Source organism: Acinonyx jubatus, chromosome B3 (genome assembly GCF_027475565.1).
Source record: "Acinonyx jubatus isolate Ajub_Pintada_27869175 chromosome B3, VMU_Ajub_asm_v1.0, whole genome shotgun sequence".
NCBI classification, from domain to species: Eukaryota; Metazoa; Chordata; class Mammalia; order Carnivora; family Felidae; genus Acinonyx; species Acinonyx jubatus.
The window spans coordinates 14,830,292-14,850,406 of NC_069386.1; the positions used below are offsets into that span (position 1 = coordinate 14,830,292).

Sequence of the window (20,115 nt, forward strand, 5' to 3'; positions counted from 1 at the left end):
AGGTCATGTGTAAGAAAGTTGAAACAAGAGTTGTCATCTGTAACTGACTGAAATTGACCTGGCAGAGGTGTTCTGTACTGTGGCAAAAGAAAAAATGGGAACAGAATTGCCACTGGGAAGAGAATCAGAATGAAGGCACTAGTGAGGAGGAAAGGAGAGGTACACGGAAATCCGCAAAGTCCCCAGGAATATTTTTTGGCTCCCCTATCCCATCTTTACAAATCTTCCAGTCAGCTTGCAGAAGAACTGGAAAGCTGGGCCAGCAAGACAACATAGAATTCTGAGGAAGCCTCAAACTGGCTGAGCCCCTTTGTAGGAAGAGCGGGAACATCTCTTTTTATGGGTTTCCTCCCTTCTGAGGCTGAGAATAATAAACTCAAGTGGCTGCCCGTCAGCCCCTGTCCATCTTCTTTAGCAAACTTGACATAGTGGAAGAAATATGACACGTGAATTATTAAAGAGGAGCTAGTTGACTTCTAACCCTGATTGCTTTTTTCAGACCCCATTACCTGCACATTTATCTAGCAATACAGTACAGGAATTACAGGGCGTGCAAGCTAGGCAGAAAAGAGGAGAAAGCGAAGCCAGGGTTTGTGAAAATACCAGGGAAAAGCAGGGTGTTTTACGTTCCCAGTTGCCCCACTCCAGGGGGTGTTACAGAAAACAAACCACTCTTCTGAGAAAAGGTTCAGTTTCTCTGTCCAGGAGAGCAGAGACAAGAGTGTAAAGGGACTTCAGCAACACCTGACATCTGATTCCCAATTCCCTTTACGAAAAGCGTCCCGGGATTTTAGTTTTCTTGATCTTCAACCTGATGGAAATGAGTTCTTCGCTTTCTTTTAAGGAGAGCGCCAAGACCCTAAGTTGGACTCTCCCAAAACCTGGGGAAACAGCCAGAGACGATTTAATTTAGGCAACTGATAATATTATAAAAATCAGCAATAATCATTCAGGCATGCACACAAAAGTTGCTTTGTGTTAATTAAGCGGCCATTATCCCATGGGCTTTAGTAACTGGGCAGCTGTTGGTTAGGTTAGGCTAAAATAGGAAGGGGTTTTGGAACACTTAGGAGCTTCTTCTTTTAAAAGGAACAAAGGGAGAGGTGCAGCAGCAATAATAATAATTAATACTAATAATAACAATGTCCTTTGGGCAGAGATTCGTATATCCCGTTGCCAGGGCGGAGGTAATAATTGAATCTATCCCAAACCTGAGTGATGGAGCGGTCAGAAACGACTCCATCTGACAGAGGAGCCAGGAGGCAAGTGATGGATACTATTGTCCAAACGTGACCCTCCATTAACACCACCTATCAGCATCTGGATCCTGTCACCGTGTCCCATCGCAGAGCCAAGAGGCTGCCTGGCGCATTGCAAGTGCTTCTAGGGCTTTCCGGCTGCACTCAACCTTGCATCAACTAAATGGGTGGGGAGGCTGACCCGAACCTCGCTTTCTCTCTCTCTCTGCACTCGCCTTATTACCCTTTCGCAGGCCCACTGTCTGGCAGGTGCTGGCAATTTGCTCTTTATCGCGCCTCTGTTTACGAGGGCTTTTTCTTAATAATAACAAAGGGAGAAATGGTATTAATATGAATTAACACAATAAAATGAAACAGTTTTGGGACTCCACCAAATGAAACATCTCCTCCTCCAATTGGAGCTGGAGAGAAAGGGGAGGGGGAGGGGAGGAGCTGGGGGAGGGGGAAGGGGGAGATACAGATGACCTACTGGGTGACAGGCACAGGTTGGAAGGGTGACATTTTATTGTAAGCCTCCCAATGAAAGGAAGAAAAGGAAGGGACCAGTCAATTTAATGCGGGGACCAAGAGTGCAAGAGTGTTGCTAAGAGACAGAGATGCTGCTAAAGTTCTATCAGAAGCACTACTCTGACCTTATGCAAATAGAGGCGGCCAACTCTTTGTGGAGCGGCTGAAAATTCCACCCCCTGTGTCACCAATACCTGGCATCGAGCCTTTTATTCAAATGTTCTCTAAACACACACACAGAGGATGTGACAAAGCATGACACATTTAGGGGCTGAAGGGAAAAAAAAACAGACAAAATTGGGGGAATGATGATAATAGTAATAATTTTTAAAAACCCAGGAAAAAAAAAAACACCGACACCAGATCTTGCTGTGGAAATGTCACCCATCTTTACCTTCTGTCACTGTCATTTTCCTGTAGCTGAGAAGTAACCTAAAGATTCAGAAATTGCCGTCTCATGGCGGAAACAAGCCTATTAAGACCCCGCCGTGGCGCCTAAAGTACTGCCCCCTAATTTACACCCCAGGAGTGTGGGAAGGGGGCGGTGTGAGGGTGCGCGGGCAGGGGGTGTGAAAGCCTCGTGCAGCCTAGCGCTAGGACACCATGCGCGCGCCCCCAACAAAACCAAATACGTCTGATCCTCCTTCTGTTTTGACTATCCACTCTAGGGTGGGGTTAAATGCGAGAGGCAAGAGGGGTTCGGGCGCCGGTTGGGTCTTCCAGGAAGTTGACTGTCCTTATGCTGGCACAGGCTGGGAAGGCGACAGGTTCTGGAGGGCGGCACCCAGGTGGGCGGGGCTCGGACCTGAGTGGAAGGTGGGCGCACGGACCCACCGGCCTGCGAACCCTGGAGGAAGGGGACGCCCCCCGCCCCCCCTCTGCAGCAGACGGTGCGTCTCCAGCCCCCGCACCCCCGCTCCACTGTGCAGCCCTCCAGGGGCCGTGGAGACAAACTGTATCCTAGGGCTCGGTGTTGCCATCTTGGAGCCTTTGGGCTTGCCTCCCTCGGGCCGCTTTGGGCGGCGGGACCTTGGGGTCAGGGTGTGTGCACCCGCCCTTCCAACGGTCCAGGCCACATTCCTTCTCTTCCTTCCCCCTCCTCTCCTTTTCCCTCCAGGGTAGCATTTGCCCCTCGCTGCTCCGTTGCAAAACACGTGGCAAGGGAACCACGTTTCTCAGGGCAATCTTCCTGCCGGAGAACCACCCGAACTTAGGGTGCCAGTCCTGAGAAGTTGCCAAACAGATGACACGGTTCTCGGGGGAGGTTCCTCCTCCCCCCCTCCCCCCCCCCCCGGGGCCACCCCAGGACTGCAGCCTTGGGAACTTCTAGAGCTTAGAGCCAGGCGTACGGGGAAGGGGAGTGGGGAGGAGAGGGCGGCCTCACCCACCGCACCGCCGGCGCTCGGAGCCTCCGCCTCGGACCGGCTGCGGCCAGAACCCAGCCCAACCTGGAAACTTCTGCCGGTTCCTCAGGCGCCCCCTTGCCCCCCAGGGTCGCCTAGCTGCGGCGGTGTAGAAACATCCGTAAGTCACGGCAAAGCACCAACACGCACAACTTTGCAAACTCAGTTTAACCAGCGGGCTTTTTACCCACTTGCCTCCCTCCTTCGCTTTTGATTTCCGTGTTGATAAAATGCCCACCGTTTCGCGTCTTTATGGTAATAGTCGCAAATGAATTCATGTAATGACCTGGGAGGGGGGCGTTGGGGGGCATTTCAAGCGCTCAGTGGAGGATAACTTCCCAGGGCAACTTCTCCCTAGGACCCTCCCGCGTCCCCTCTTAATGGTGGGACTTTTCATAATGTGCACAATACTATTAAAATTTCATATTAGCAGTGTGTATGGTGAACTTTGTAATGGGAAATTCAATAGCTGCTGTAAATATTAATGGAATATGAAATGAAGCCACAGCCTCGACCAGCCCTGACAGTAAAACGGAGTGAGCATGTGGCGGCCCCGGGGCGAGAGAGGCCTTTCCTCTTGTCGCTCTCGCTTTATTACATTAGCGCGGGCCTCCCCGCGCCGGCGTGGGCTCAGAAGCCGAGGCGCCGGGTCACCCATGACAAATGTCCCCGTGTCTCGCCAACAGGCCCCGCCTGGCCCTGCCACTCCATCTGCCCAACAGGTCCCTGGGGAGTGCTTGCGGGTGTCAGTTTCAGGTAAAGAGCTCTTGAAAGCGCCAAGTCTCCAAAAAGGCTGCAAGGATTCCAGCGCCCCCCCCCCCCCCCCCCCCGTCCCCGAGGCCCGGGTCGCCGCCACGGCCAGCTGAAGCCGCACCCGGGGTTAGGGGGTCGGGGGTCGGGAGGGGACCTCAAGCGAGTTTCCGGGATGGAAAGCGCTCTTAGGGGAGCCAGATCCCTCCTTTCCTCCCTCCCTCACCTGGATCCCTCCCCGCCTCCGGCCCAGGGGACGGAGCCTCCCAGTTGGACGTGGGGCGTGGGCAGGGAGTCTGCCGGAGGACTGGGGCCTGTTAGGGCCGAGGGGGTCCGTGCAAGCCGGCCGTCCCGGTCCGGTTCTTTGCCGGGTCTCCATCTGTCGCCTAATGCGTCTACGTGGCACGGGCCGCCCAGGCGAGCCTGCGACAGTGCGGGGCAGGGAGCCGGTTCGCGGCGACCTAAGTCGCCCCCGCCGCAGACCCGTGGGTCCCCAAAAACATCCTCTCCCCGCGCGAATCTTCGGGAAACCAGAGGGGAGGGCGTGCGTGGCCGAGGGAGGAGCCGCGCCGAGTGCGGCCGCGCTCGCGCGCGTTGGATTGGTTCCGAGCCCCGGTCGCCGCCGAGGAGGGTCCCGTGTGGCTCCGCGCGCTGACAAACGTGGCCGTCAGCACCTCCGGCGGCCCCGGCGGGTTATTTCAACAGGCTGGGAAAGATCGGCGTTTTGAGTGGCAGGCGACGCCTCGCCACGCTCGCAGTGTTTGGGCTGGAGCAACGGCACTTAGGAGAGCTTAGTGTGAGATGGGACATTAATCTGCACTCGTTAAGAGACAGCCCGTCGGCACTTCCCCGGGGCTCCCCCCCCCCCCCCCCCCCCCCCCGGCCTTCGACGCCCTCCCCGGCGCTCGGCCACTCCCCGCCCGGCCCTGCCCCGGGCGCGCGGTGTCGCGGGTCCACGCGCGACAGAGGAGAGGACCCGGGGTTACAGTGGAGGCCGGGCGGCCGCGTGTGGGTGGGTGGGGGGACAGCGGGCGCCAGGCGAAGGTTAAAGTCAAAATCGACTTACGGTCCAGCCTGGGCCGGCGCTCTGGAGGGTCCTGGCACCAACCCCCTGTCATTGTCGCCTGTTTGCAAGCGGGGAGAGTGGCTCCTTAATCACCGATGGGCTTTTTCTCAAGCCACAGAGCACACAGGCGCTTAGCACCCTCGCTGCGAACTCAGGGCAGTTGTCTCCCTGTTTCCCTAGTACTGACCCCCCCCCCCCAAGTTTCACCGGTGTGCAGTCAGCCACGATCACCCCTTAACCACCGGGTCTATGGGGTCACTTTTCTAAGTTCACTGGAGCCCCCCTCCCCACCCCACCCCTGCCTGTTAAATGATTTCCTGTCCAGCAACCCCCCTCCGTCCCCCCCCCCCCCCCCCCCCCCGCCCTTAAATCCGGAATGGTTCTCTCATCTGCTCCAGAGGCAGGCAAACTGCAGAGCTGAAATAAGAACGGAATTGAAATAACGCGCGTTTGCTTGTGCACCCGGGGCTTCCCTGCGGGGGTAGTTTCAACAAGGGTATCCACTTTTTTTTTTTTTTTTTGAGACCCATTGCAAAGCCTCAGGCCTGGTTTGCATTCTGCCGGGGGGGGGGGGGGGGACGCTCCGGTAGGTTCCCCCACCCCCACGGCTGTTATTTGTACACACCCTCCCCCCCAGGTTAGGCTGCCGCGTCTGTTTCTTTGGGTCCATTAAATCCCCTTCCTCCACCCGAGATGGCTCAACTTCTTCCCCCTGCTCTTGAAAAGAGTAACACTTTGGAAAGGAAAAAAAAAAAAAAAAGGACAAGAAATGGATATAGGTTTTGTAAGTGTTAAATAACTTTCTCAGCGTGTATTAAAGGAAGATTGTATTTTATCAACAGCTGATTGATGCAGCCGTGTGATCCTGTCGGTTTGTCTATAGTATCATATTTATTTAACCTGCTGAGGGACCGTGTTCAGGGGCAGCCTGCTCATGCTGACAAGATCATGCACATTACACACTACCCCAGGTATTTTGATTGATTGTTCCCACCCCAAAGCCTTTGGTTCATAATTTAGCCCAGCAGGCTCTGCATCACAGGCTAGGTTTCAAAAAAAAAAAAAAAAAAATCCTGTAAGAGATTTCAATGAACAACTACGGCCAAGAAACCTTTCTCCACCTGCAACCCCCAAATATTTTAAATACCTCCTGAGATGGTTCAGTGTGGGTAATTACAGGGCACACAACCTTTATTTACTCTGGTTCCCCAAGTGTAATCAGATTATTCATTTTGATTTGTGGCTGGGCTAACATTTCCTTAACTGGGGGGTGGCAAGGTGGTTGGGTGTCGTGGTGAAAATGTCAAATAGTGTGGGCTTCTCTTTTGCTTTTCCTTTGCTCTCTTTCAATAACAGCTATGGGATGTGGAAAGCAGGAGACAAAATGGTTTGTTGTTGTTGTTGTTGTTGTTGTTTTTTACAGTTTTCTGAGGTTGCACTGGGAATTGGTTCCTAACCTCCTCTGGCAGCAGACTGTATTGTTACTAATATTCAATGGCCCCAGACCCCCAACCCCGTGGGTGAGAAAACGATTCTTCCCCCCCCCCCATAAGAACAAACTGTCCATACATACACTTTCATACTATTTGGGTCTTTTCAAGTAAATGATCCTAATGATCTGGGCACATCCTAGTGAAATTAGCACTACCTATTGACGGACCAGTGAATAATTACTTCCTATGAGATTTCTGGAGGAAAGGAGCTTTCTCCTTGACTTTCGAAAAACTAACACCAACAGAGTACGCATGGGTATGGGTACTAATCTGTGCTTGAAAAAATAGTGTTTCCAAAAATGGAACACGTTTTTTGGTGCATCTTCTTGGGTTTCTATTAATCGGGTTAGCAACGGGTGTGTGTGTGTGTGTGTGTGTGTGTGTGTGTGTGTGTGTAAAAGTAAAGTTTCAAATGTGTGTTCTTTTCTCAGTAATAGACATAGTGTTGTTTATTGTGCTTGCTACTTTTATGTTTGTCCTTCAGAAACTCTTGGGATGACTCATGAAGCCTGGAAAGGCCACCTTAGCACTGTTATGAATGTCTTTGTTGATCAGAGTTTCATTTTGTCATTCTAGATCAGATGGGAAGGTCATTATCAGTGTGGTTAATTGCATAAGTATATAATGCTACACCGGAGGGTGAAGATTCATAGCATTTTAAAAAGATGTTAAGTGCATAATTGCCCCCCAAATAAGTCAGCGCATCTAAAGTAATTATTTTTTCTCGTCAGGTCTTAGGTTAACATTGCAGGAAAAATTCTTGTATATCCCAGTGATAGCAACAATGGCAACATTTATAATTAAAACTTTCTTACTCTCTCATCCATTCATCTACTCATTCATTCATTTCCCTCCCTTTCGTGCTGTTATTCACAAAAATGCATCTTTTGGCTTGATTGTGTACTTTATAATGATGGTAAAGAGATTGATCAAATGTGATCTCTACTTTCCATTCCAGCGAACATTTCCTTTTAATTGTCCCTTAGACTTGGGGCAGGTGTGGGTGACTCTGATGGCATACCTTCTTTGCTGACAATACTAAGTTCAGCAATTTTTCTTAATCCTTTGATGTTGCTATTTATCCCTAGATGGTGTTCAGTGACAAGACCCAAACTATTTGCAAAACTCCAGGACATGCGTCTTTCTGCGGACAAAAACAGACATTATCGAAAGTAAGTACAGACACAACATCCACAGAGACAGAGAAAAGGGTAGGCTGACAAAGGAAATATTTACTTATGACAGAGTGTCAGTCAGGGGGCCCTAAGGTAGCAAATGAAGCAAGATGAAGGAAAGGCCAATTTGTGGTGAACGAAATCTCCACATTTTAATGAGGTGAGCTAAGGAGTTCTGAGCTACGCTGTAAATCAATTTGCAGCCTTTTCCCAAACCGTTTTTACAAATCATTGGTTTGCATTGAAAATAAACCTTTTTTTAAAGCCATCCACCACCAGGTTTCTTTAATAGAATGCAATGTATATTACCCCCAATAATGACAAAAAAAAAAAAAAATACTTTCCTATATTGTCTCCGGGGGAGACCAATAAATTGGCTGGGCTCCCATTTCTTTTCAAGGGGCACCTTTGCCACGTTTAATACATGCTCACGCACAGACACGTACGCGACTGAACTTGTTTGAAGTTTGACCACTTCTTAGCTCTGCAGCCCTGGGCACACGTTACTACAATTCTCTGCCCCTCAGTTTCCTCATCTAGTGAAATTATAATAGTGCCTGCCTCGGGGGTTGCTGTAAGGAGCGAGTTAAGACACGACGCTCCTAAGGCAGCGTCCGCCGTGTATTACTAGGCTGGCATCTGCTAACATCGCAGACCACCGTTTGCATCAGTGTCGCGTTGTGTTATTGACAACAGTGCTTTTTGTTTTTTTAACGTTTATTTATTTTTGAGACCGAGAGAGACAGAGCTTGAACGGGGGAGGGTCAGAGAGAGAGGGAGACACAGAACCTGAAACAGGCTCCGGGCTCCGAGCTGTCGGCACAGAGCCCGACGCAGGGCTCCAACTCACGAACCGCGAGATCATGACCCGAGCCGAAGCCCGACGCTCCACCGACTGAGCCACCCAGGCGCCCCAACAGTGCTTTTATTTACGGTCACCCACAGCGTTGCGATTAGACTCCAAAACTTCAACTCTGTATTTGAAGTGGTTCTGTGAAGGCGCTGAACTGCAGTGCAAAACCGTCCCTGGGGCCGAGCGATGACTGTCTTGCTCCCAGTCTCCCGAGCCCCAGTAAGTCGCCTTCCTTGTAAATGTCAAGCTGAAACGCTGCTGCAGGGTGTGGTTGGCACACCACTGAATGGTTTGTAGGCTGAGTCACAGGAAAATTCTGCTAAGAGCCTCTAAAAAGGCAAACAGCTATGTGACTTCTTAGCCCCTGGTTTGGTAAGGATGCCAGCACACTGCCTCCCCATTTTGCCTTATGTACTTAAGTCTTTCGTGGCAAATTTTAACAGCCTCTGGATTTTATGATATTCTTTTCGCATGTGCTAGGAATTATGTTCTATGAAGCTGTTCAAGTTTAAATGTATTACAGAAATTTTTTTTTTAAAGTTTAGGGGCACAGAGGCGCCTGGGTGGCTCAGTCGGTTAAGTGTCCGACTTCGGCTCAGATCATGATCTCATGGTACGTCAGTTCGAGCCCCGTGTCGGGCTGTGTGCTGACAGCTCGGAGCCTGGAGCCTGCTTGGGATTCTGTGTCTCCCTCTCTCTCTGCCCCTCCCCTGCTCATGCTCTGTCTCTCTCTGTCTCAAAAATAAATAAAACATTAAAAATTCTTTTTAAAAGTTTAGGGGCACCTGGGTGGCTCAATCAATTAAGCGTCAACTCTTGGTTTCGGCTCGGGTCATGATCTCACGGTTCCTGAGTTCGAGCCCTGAGTCCGGCTCGGTGCTGACGGCATGGAACCTGCTTGGGATTCTCTCTCTCCCTATCCCTCTGCCCCTCTCCTGCTGGCACTGTCTCTGTCTCTCTCAAAATAAACAAGTACACTTAAAAAAAATAAAGGTTTAAAAAAGAATTTTTTAAGTGTATTTATTTTGAGAGAGAGAGAGAGAGAGTAAGCCGGGGAGAGGCAGAAGGAGAGAGACAGAGACAGTGACAGAGAGAGAGAGAGAGAGAGAGAATCCCAAGCAGGCTGCATGCTGTCAGCACAGAGCCTGACTCAGGGCTCGAACTCAGAAACCGTGAGATCATGACCTCAGCTGAAACCAAGAGTCAGACCCTTAACTGATTGAGCCACCCAGGCGCCCCAAGTTTAAATTTCTTTTTTAACAGAAAAGGATGTTTCCTCATTTCCTCACGTTAGGATATTGATTAAAAACTAGAATCTTGGTATGAAAAGGAATAGAGTTAGATAATACACTTTTTTCAGGGTTTGATTTTTTTTCACATGTTGACTTTTGGAATTAAGACAAAGCCAGTTTCGACTGGGAATGAAATCAGCATTGCCTCAACGATGGGATATCTTTCTTTATGTTTTTGAGCTGATCTAGTGCCATTCCAGATAGTAACTCAAGATCTGGGCTAAATGGAACCAGAGTCCTTGAATGGCAGCCAACAGCACCCGTCCCCAGTCCCTCCAAGTCACCCTCCAAGGATACAGAATATGACTTGCTTTTGTTACAATTAGATCGCAGAACCTCAGGTAAGAATAGTTTTCATTTTATGTCACTTCCCAAACCAAATCTTGCAAACACGTCCAGACAGGAGCTGGTGTTTTCTTACACATGTTAACATTGACCTTGCCACCTAGAATCAACCCCCCCCATCTGTTTAAATCAGCATTCCATATCCCTTTCACATCTTTTCTTTTCCACCTGCTCCATGGGGTAAGCCAGTCTGTTTCCACTCTGCACATAGGCCAAAAATCTGTAGAGTCCCAAGAAGTGGGACTTTCAGTGACTTTAAGATGCAGAAAAACAGGCATGCAATTTGCTCATTGGCTGACATATTTCCTTCTAAATACCTGCCATTGCTGTGTTTGATAGGAAAAGTGCATCTCAGATATTTCAAGTCGGTTTCAGTGTTAAGTATTTTCTCACCTTTTAATTAATTCACTCTTAGAGCAGGGAAAGGTAACCTCAGTGAAATATACATAACGTCCTGTGTGTCTTTTTGTGGTTATTCCATAGGCCTGGAAGGAATCTTTGACTTTCTCCCATTTGAACAAACAACAGCTTCAAAGTTGTCGACAGTGTACTAAGCAAAGATACGAGAATATCCCCAGAAAGGAAAATACGCCACGACGAAGTTGTTTCCTGTATGTGAATGCTGAGATTTAAGGATATATCGTGGCTCCCCTTTAACTCACAAATAAATTCTTTTTTTTTTTTTGAACAATTGCTCCCTTTGAGATTTGCAAATAGTTCCACTAGTTTACATAGTTCTTTTTTCCTCCTTCCTTTTAAGTATACCTCTTAAGTAAGCAGACACTTTAACTTGCCTTCTTATTAGACAGCTTTTTCTTTATTGCCTTTTCATAGCACAGCTATCAAAAATAAGATAATATGCACGATCTGGGACCTAATCAGCTTTCTAGCTGAGTTTAAAGAGTCTAGAGGCTGTTTAAAGGTAGCTCTGGTTATGTGTGCGGGCTTTACTGCCTTGTTTGCTCGACCACATTTTGATGGAGAGGGTAATGTGTTTGCTAGATAAGGCAAAAGGGACCAGCCAAAAAAGCAAGGCTCTGTTTGATAAACCCTGACATATTTAGCCATTTTTCTCCCACATGAAAGGAAGCTTTAAAACTCTAAGAAAAATAGAGGTGTCCGTTCAAGCACGTTAATGTTGATCAAGACAAAAAAAAAAAAAAAAGTAAATAAAGAAAATGGGCATCTTTTAGTCTATTAAATTAATTAGCTCCAGAGCTTATCACGCAGTTGAAAAGCTGGATAAAATACAAGTCTGTTTCTCGTTGTTGTCATTTGATGTGAAGGGTGAGTTCTTTAAGTCAGTGTACGTGGAAAAGACAGTTGTTCTGTTCAGCTTGACTTGCCCTGGTAGAAGGTTTGAACCCTGTATGAAGGAGCTCATTAAGCAAAGTTAAACTCTTATAAGGCCGATCAGCATGGACTTGGGATGAGAACTCAGTCTGAAATTAGGGTTGAACACACATGATGACAGTCTTTGTTAAGTGGCCTATAGCCTGAAAACAGAGTTAAAAAGCCAGAATCAAAATATGTCACCGGACATCTACCGGTAACTAGAGGTCCATAGATAGCTTTACAATCTGGAATGATGTAAAAATGTTGGAGGTGAACTATTGATTATCTTACAATAATTTTTCTTTTCTAGAAAAAGTAAAGGAATAAAATGTCAGAAAGCTTCACAAAATAGAGCTGTCTCTCAAAATGAGACTTGAACTGGTGTAGGTATAAAAATAATTTGGGGCTAAATTTTTATCCCATGGTCACTTTCAGTTAATGTAGAAGGAAATATCAATCCTAAATCAATATCCTAGTAAAATTTTCTATTTTTTTTTTCTCTAGAAAAGACACTTTTCAGGGTGCCTCGGTGGCTCAGTCGGTTAAGCATCTGACTTCAGCTCGGGTCATGATGTCACAGTTCGTGGGTTCGAGCCCCGTGTCGGGCTCTGTGCTGACAGCTCGGAGTCTGGAGGCTGCTTGGGATTCTGTGTCTCCCTCTCTCTCTGCCCCTCCCCTGCTTGTGCGTGCGCACTCTCTCTCTCTCAAAATTAAATAAACATTTTTAAAAATTAAAAAAAAAAGATATTTTTCTGATTTCTTGTTTTTCTAAATCACAAGTATTTTTATTATTTTATTTTATTTTAAGATTTTATTTTTTTAAGTAATCCCTACACCTGAGGCAGAGCTCAGACTCACAATTCAGAGATCAAGAGTCATATGCTACACTGACTGAACCAGCCAGGTGCTCTGAGAGTGGGTTTTTTTTCTTGTTTGTTTTTTAAGATTTTATTTTTAGGTAATCTCTCCACCCAACCTGGTGCTTGAACTCACAACTTGGAGAGAAAGAGTCGCATGCTCTACTGACTGAATCAGCCAGGCGCCCCTATAGAACGTTATAAAATATAATCACTTGAATTTTTACAACTGTGTTTCTTCTATATATTAATCATTTTAAACATTTTTTATGGCTTAGTGTTAATAATCTCTATGAGTGTAGATTTTTAGATGAATTTAATGTCAACTAGGGATTAATGTGAATTAATTAAATTGACTGTATCTTCTTTAATGAGAAAAAAAGGATTTAGTTTTAATACTGATGATCTTAATAAAGCTTCTCTCTACTTATCTGTATTTTCTCAACATTAGGAATTATTTTTATTAGAAGGTGAATTAATTTAATAACGGCAGAGTGGGAAAACTTGAAATAAATCAAGTGATTGCAAACTGACTTTGCTATTGTTCTTGAGGCTGTGTAATCAAACCGAATAACTTTCAATTAGGAAAGACCCAATTTGTTGAAGCCACTTAAAAATAAAAACATAAATTGGAGTTCACGTTTATTTGTCTTTTGAAACAGCCATCCAACAGAATTTGAAACAATATCTACAACGGAAGGTAAACGAGCGTTTAACACACCTGACTCCACTCGGTAAATTATAAGAAAAAAATCACATGTTACAAACGCATCTCCAGTAGAATCATTGTCCCTAAGGATGCAGTACCATGAAATAAAATCCTAGCAGAAATCTGTGGGTCTCTGAGCGCCTGGGTGACTTGGTTAAACGACTGCCGGTTGATTTCGGCTCAGCTCATGAGCTCACAGTTGGTGGGATCGAGCCCCGTGTCGGGGTCTGTGCTGACAGCATGGAACCTGCTTGGGATTCTCTCTCTCTCTCTCTCTCTCTCTCTCTCTCTTTCTCTGCCCGTCTCCCACTTGCGCTTTTTGTCTCTCTCTCTCAAATAATACATAATTGAACTTAAAAAAAAAAAAAAGAAATCTTGGAGCGCTCTGAAATTAACTCATGGCTAAGTGACAAAGACACATGGAACTCCAAGCACATATCTGAAGTGCATAGGTTTTATGACGCCTGTTGTACAAGGTAAGACGAATGGTTGTTGAGCACGTTAGACCACTGTGTAGCTCTTCTGTATTTTGGGGAGCATTCATTGGACTTATACGCTACAGTTCTTTTTTTAAATTAAGTTTTCACCTATTTGTTGTTTTTAATTTTTTTTTATATTTTACTTATTTTTGATAGAGACAGAGCACAAGTGGGGGAGGGGCAGAGAGAGAAGGAGACACACAATCCGAAGCAGGCTCCGGGCTCCGAGCTGTCAGCACAGAGCCCGAGGCGCCGCTCCAACTCATGGACCTTGAGATCGTGACCTGAGCCGAAGTCAGTTGCTCAACCGACTGAGCCACCCAGGCGCCCCCCTATGCTTCCCCTTATTCTATTGAGACCGTTGTCTTGCGCTTAAGGGCCCGACAAGCTCATTCCCAATGGCCTGCGCTTACAGATGGACGCATGTGATGGATGATGCGTTCTGCAGGCCGATGCTGGCGTCTTCCAGGGTGCATCCCCCAGCCAGTCAGACCTGAGGCTGCGTTTAAAACAAATGACGCGCTGATAGGCTTACTCACTTTAAACCTGACAATATAGTGTTCTAGATCAGGAAGCTCCCAGTTTAAAACATTCCATGCCCAGATCTGGCTACCAAGTGGTGCCAGGCCGTTGTAGCTTTGGCCCCCGTTCTGGCTTTGCCAGGGAAACAGTGGGTAATAGGATTCACTTCTCTGTCTTGTTGAGAATGCGAGAGAAGGGATCCAAAGTCCCTAGCTCTGCGTCTGATACAGAAGATCTTCATAGGGGACGAATCTCATCATTACTCCTGAGGATGATGACTGTAATGGATGTCAGTTCCGAAATAAAATAAAGATCAGTTGAGACATTGTTGGGGTGGGATGTGCTAAATGTCCTAATAGAGCTTTCAAAGGGGATCGAGTAGGAAACAGGCATTGCAGGTGGTGGACTTCAGTATAAAAAAGTGGACTCAGTATAAAAAAGAACTTTCCAATAATTCGATTGGCTTATAAACATTTTAAAAAATGACCATCCTGGGGCGCCTGGGTGGCTCAGTCGGTTGAGCGTCCGACTTCGGCTCAGGTCATGATCTCACGGTTCGTGAGTTCAAGCCCCACATCGGACTCGATGCTGACAGCTCAGAGCCTGGAACCTGCTTCAGATGCTGTGTCTTCCTCTTTCTCTGCCCCTCCCCCGTTCGTGCTCCATCTCTCTCTCTCTCTCTCTCTCTCTCTCTGCAAAATAAATAAACATTAAAAAAATTAAGTAAATAAATAAAAGTGACCATCCCATCTGTCTGGGGTGGCAGAGAGTAGATAATTGTGTTAGTTGGGGTTGAACAAATCAGTGTTTCCTAAACCTGGTTGCATGAAATGGAATCACCTGGGAAGCTTTAAAAATCCACATTTTACAGATACATGAGAAACCTCTTCCCGCACAAACACAAGCATACCATTTCCAAGCGTAATTGCTGCTATTTGTTAGAAATGACACACTTTGACTATGTAAAACCGAGACAAGATGCCGCCCGTGCGAGAACAAAACTGTTTGCTTCTTAGATGGTTTCCTGCGAAACTCAGCAAATTACACCGTGCCTCCCTTTTCCAAATAACATTCTGGAGAACTCTCATGAACGTAAACATCAAGGACAGCCACAAAGGAAGAAGATACAGAACCACAACACAGAGAGCATCCCTGAGCCAGGGTTTGGTTCCAAGTTCTTTTTTTCTGTTAATAAATGATATTGTAATGGTAGCTCCCATTTATAGAAGACATTATCCTGTTCCTAAATTGCTAGCTCAATGTTCCTAAACTCTCTGGCACGAGCTTTACTTTCCCGATTGGGGGGATGGGAGCGTGGAACCAGATCGGGACTGATCATTCCAAATGCACACGGGGGCATGAAGGGGACTGTAGGTGGGTTGTGGGGACCAGGTGTGGTCATGGAGAGCAGTGGGGACCATAGCAACATGGACGGCATGGACCTTTTCTAAAGAGGGGTGCCACTGTTTGACCCCTTGTTAAATGTGACCTTGTGGAAACACAGATTCAATTTTATCACAGGTTTTGATTTTTCAAGACAGCCTAGTAATTCCAAACTTCAAAATGTGAAGGTGGCCATTTAAAATATCATTTCGCAGTTCCAGACGGAGAATCCTGGAGGCTGGATCCGGCCTATGGGTCACTGGTGCTTATTCTTTCTGGACCGGCTGATGGCTATGGGTGCCTTCCATCATGAGTATTTTCCAGCAGCATTTCTCAAACTTTGATGTGCATAAGAATCGCCTGGAGGGCTTGTTAAATCACAGACTTCTGGGTTTCATAGTAAGCGACTCTGATTGGGATTTCTTGCAAGTTCTCTGTTGGTACTGAGACCGACATTTGCCCGTGACTGTGTAAGCCAGGACTCGGTCATAGTCCTGCCCCCTTTGGCTTGGTTATTGTTGGGTATTCATTTGATCAATTCAGGGAGTCTCCCTGACTCCTCTTGTTCTGCTTCTTCTGTCTCCCTCCCTCCCGGTATCAAGATGACACCTTCGGAAAGGTTGTAGCTGGCACTTTTGCATTAGGGCAGGGGAAGCAGAGCAGTATTAATGTGCTTAGATTCAGTCCGGTTAACTTGGCAGGAAATGCTGGATCCCGTTCATTTATTGTTATTGTTCGTAAACATTCGGTAAGCTTAAGGTGTACAACATGTTGATTTGATACAACATGTATATTGCAACATGATTCCCACTGTAGTGTTAGCTAACACCTCTCTCGTGTCACATAATTGTCGTTTCTCTTGTGGTGAGGACATTTGAGAATCTAGTTTCTTAGCAACTTTCAAGTATGTCATACAGTATTGTTAACTATAATCATGCTGTACATTAGATCTTCCGAACTTATTCATCTGACCACACATTTATACCCTTTGTCTAACATTTGCCCATTTCCCCTACCTCCCAGCTTCCGGTAACTATCATTCCGATCTCTGTGTCTATGAGCTAGGTTTTTTTTTGTTGTTGTTGTTTTGTTTTAGATTCCACAGATTCCACATCTAAGTGATATCATACAGTATTTGTCCTTTTCTATCGGATTCATCTCACTTAGCATAATCCCTTCAATGTCCATGTTGTCTCAAATGGTAGGATTTACTTCTTTTTCATGGCAGAATAATATTCTAGTGTGTGTGTGTGCGCGCGCGCGTATCACATCTTCTTGATCCATTCATCCATTGACTCATCAACAGGTTGTTTCCATATCTTGGCTGTTGTGAATAAATACTGCAATAAACATGAGTAGACAGCTCTTTGAGATCCTGCTTTCATTTCCTTTGGGTCTATGCCCAGAAGTGGGATTGCTGGATCGTATGGTAGTTTTGGTTTTAGTTTGTTGAGGAACCTCCATACTGATTTCCATAGTGGCCGTACCAAGTTACATTTCCCATCAACAATCCACGAGTGTTGTATTGTCACCACATCCTTGCCAACACCTGTGGCCTCTTGTCAACAGTGGTTGACAATGGACAACAATGGACGATGGAATGGTTGATCCTGACCATTCCAACAGGTGTTGTGAGGGGATATCTCATTGTGGTTTTGATTGTCATTTCCCTGATGATTAGTGATGTAGAGTATCCCTTCATGTACTTATTAGCCATTTGGATGTCTTCTCTGGAAAAATGTCTACACAGTTCCTCTTCCCATTTTTTTTTTTAAATTGGGCTGGGGTTTTTTGTTGTTGTTGTTGCTGCTGTTGTTATTGAGCTGTATAAATTCTTTATAGATGTTGAATATTAACCCCTTATCAGATATATGGTTGGCAAATATTTTCCCCCATTTTTAGGTTCCCTTTTCATTTTGTTGATGGTTTCTTTGGTTGTGCAGAAGTTCTTATATTTTTTTTTAAGGTTTATTCATTTATTTTGAGAGAGAGAGAGGGGAGGGACGGAGAGAGACAGAGAGAGAATCCCAAGCAGGCTCCATGCACGACCCAATGCAGAGCTCGATCTCATGATCATGACCGGAGCCTAAATCAAGAGTCAGATGCTTAACTGACTGAGCCACCCACGTGCCCCATGCGGAACCTTTTTAGTTTGATGTAGTCCTACTTGTGGAGTTTTGCTTTTCTTGCTTGTACTCAATCCTGTGTAGAAATAAGGTTACCCCTAAACACTTTGCAGATAACCAGCTTCATAAGTAAGTATATTCAGTGACGCACAGGTGATTACTCAGTGCTGGGCAATGTGCAAGGTATTTTTTCTGTGCTACCTTTAGTGCGAACAACCATTTCTGAGATAGATATTTTCATTCCTACTTCACTGAGTCTCAGAGAAGTTGCATACCTCCTCTTAGGTTGCACAGACACTAAGTGGCAGAGGAGAAATTTAAAGGAAGGCAGCATGGTTCCGAAGCCTATGCTCCTTCTGGGATACTTCCAAACTTACATGCGCACACAGTAGTATAACTTGATAGAGTAAAATTAGTATCAGATAAAAATCATACCTTGCCCCATAAAGGATGCAAAGTGACTAACGAAAATGTCAATTATATTGCCATATAAAATAAATTCGAAGCAAATAAAATAAAACAAGAAGGAAAGAAAGATGAAGTACCAAAAGGCTTTGCCTGAAGTCATATTCCCTCAGTAGCAGTGGCTCATGAACCTGACCCTGAGCTCCTAAAGAAAGGGTAGTCTCTAAGGGCACCATGTTATGGGGTGATAGGCCATGTGAAGGCGGAGTGGTCTCTATCCTGAGTCCAGTATGCTCGTGACCACCTGAGGAGACTCTGGAGGTGTTCATGGATCTACCTGTGTCTCCAATCCCCGGAGAAGTATTGGGTGCTGGCTACGAACAACCCTCATTGCTATTGACCTCAAACAACCTGCATGGTACTGTAGATCTGAAGCCTGGGATCCTGTCCAGGTAATTCCATCTGTCTGGCACAACACTGGAGACAGACAGGTTATGAGTTCAAACACTGCCAGCAGGTTGATGATAATCCTTCGGATTAATTGCTTTAAATTAAATATACAATCAAGGCATCATGCACTTCAACCCTGGAAGTCTGTCTTTGTTCTCCCACTTCACTTGTTTTAAGGTTCAGTACCTTTGATTGGTTGACGCATACGCAGAGCTTTCTGATAGATGACTTCAGAAGAAGAAGAAACAAAATGAACCACGGGGAAGAAATAAATACAAAACAGAAATATCTCCTGTTCAAGGGCAAGGAAACTTGCTCACATTTGAGAAAAGTTCCTAGAGATCTTATCTGCAAGTTTCCCCATCTGAAAATGAGGAGGTTGGCGTTCTACTGACATTTAAGGTTCTTTCTGTCTGCAAGACTCAGGAAGGCACGATTCAGACTGTGATGTGATGGCATCAGAGGTGAGCACAGGAGAAAGAGGAAGTAATCCCCAGAATGCCATGGCCGAGCATCCATCGGAGATGTAGCCAAGCAGCTTGAGCAGAGACTATTGCGGGGCTCAGTCTCATGAATTGTGACATCATGACCTGAGCCAAAATCAAGAGCTGGAGAACTGAGCCACCCAGGCATCCCGTTGCCCACTTTTCAAATTAAGTTTCCAATCTGAAAACATGCCCCTTCCTATTTTTATTTGAACTTGTTTGGTTAGTGCAAATCAAGTTAAACTAAACAGAAACAAACCGACAAAGTACCTTCTGAAGCTTCCACATACGGCAGGTACAATAGTTTGTGCTCATAACTTCTGGATTCTCACATAGCTGACTTGGCTTGCCAGATTTGTTCAGAGGACCACGGTCTGGGATCTCTGGGATCGCTACATAGTTAGGTCTCCTTTATATACAGCAAAACCTTGGATTGCGAGTAACTTATCCTGCGAGTGTTCTGCGAGACGAGCAGACATTTCCAATAAATTTTAACTTGGTAAACGAGCGATGTCTTGCAATGTGAAGAGTAAGTGATGCCGAACGTCACATGATCACAACTGAGCCAAAGGTCCTTGAAATGCACTTAGATATACAAGTGCCTTGGATTACAAGAATGTTTCCGGAACGAATTGGGCTCGGAAGCCAAGGTTTTGCCGTCCTTCACTCTGGATGTTGTTGTTTGTACTTCAGAGTGTATAAGCAACTGGATGGCTGGGCGCACATTTTAAAGCAAATGAGTTTTTTCAAAAAAAGGTCAAACACAAAACAAATCAAGGCATGTTATACTCCAGCCTGTTTAGTTTTGAGGCTACGTTGGTGGGATGGTAGATATATGCTGCATTACCTACCCCTTACTCTCTAGCTTCTAGTTCTAGCTCCTGCCCTCATTTTCCTGGGGAGCCATCTCTTCTCCACAATCAGTTCCTGGGGCTCTGGTGGGGATGCCTCCATTATGCTTCCTTGACCATGGCGACTGGTCCAGAGCTTAGCGAGCAGTCCGTCAGAGCCAATCAAAGCTTGTAGCAATTAGAATGAAGTTTGGAAAGACATCCAAAATGAGAGTGGCTTCAATAAAAGGCATTTTATTTCCGCCTCATGGATAAGTCCAGAGGTAGACCGTTTTAGGACAGATACGCTAGCTCTGTTCCAGACTTTTTTTTTTTTTTTTTTGGAAGAAATTGACATGCTGATTCTGACATTTACATAGATGTGCAAAGA

General features: G+C 46.0%; 1 long non-coding RNA gene across 1 annotated transcript in view; it reads left to right on the forward strand.

The window, feature by feature from the left end:
- LOC113601925 (uncharacterized) overlaps positions 1–12,974 on the forward strand; it is a 67,342-nt gene extending 54,368 nt beyond the window's left edge. The window contains exons 2-3 of the long non-coding RNA XR_003423258.2: positions 7,567–7,650; positions 10,627–12,974. This is a non-coding gene — a long non-coding RNA (uncharacterized LOC113601925). The remainder of the gene's footprint in view (positions 1–7,566; positions 7,651–10,626) is intronic.
- Positions 12,975–20,115: the final 7,141 nt, after the last annotated feature.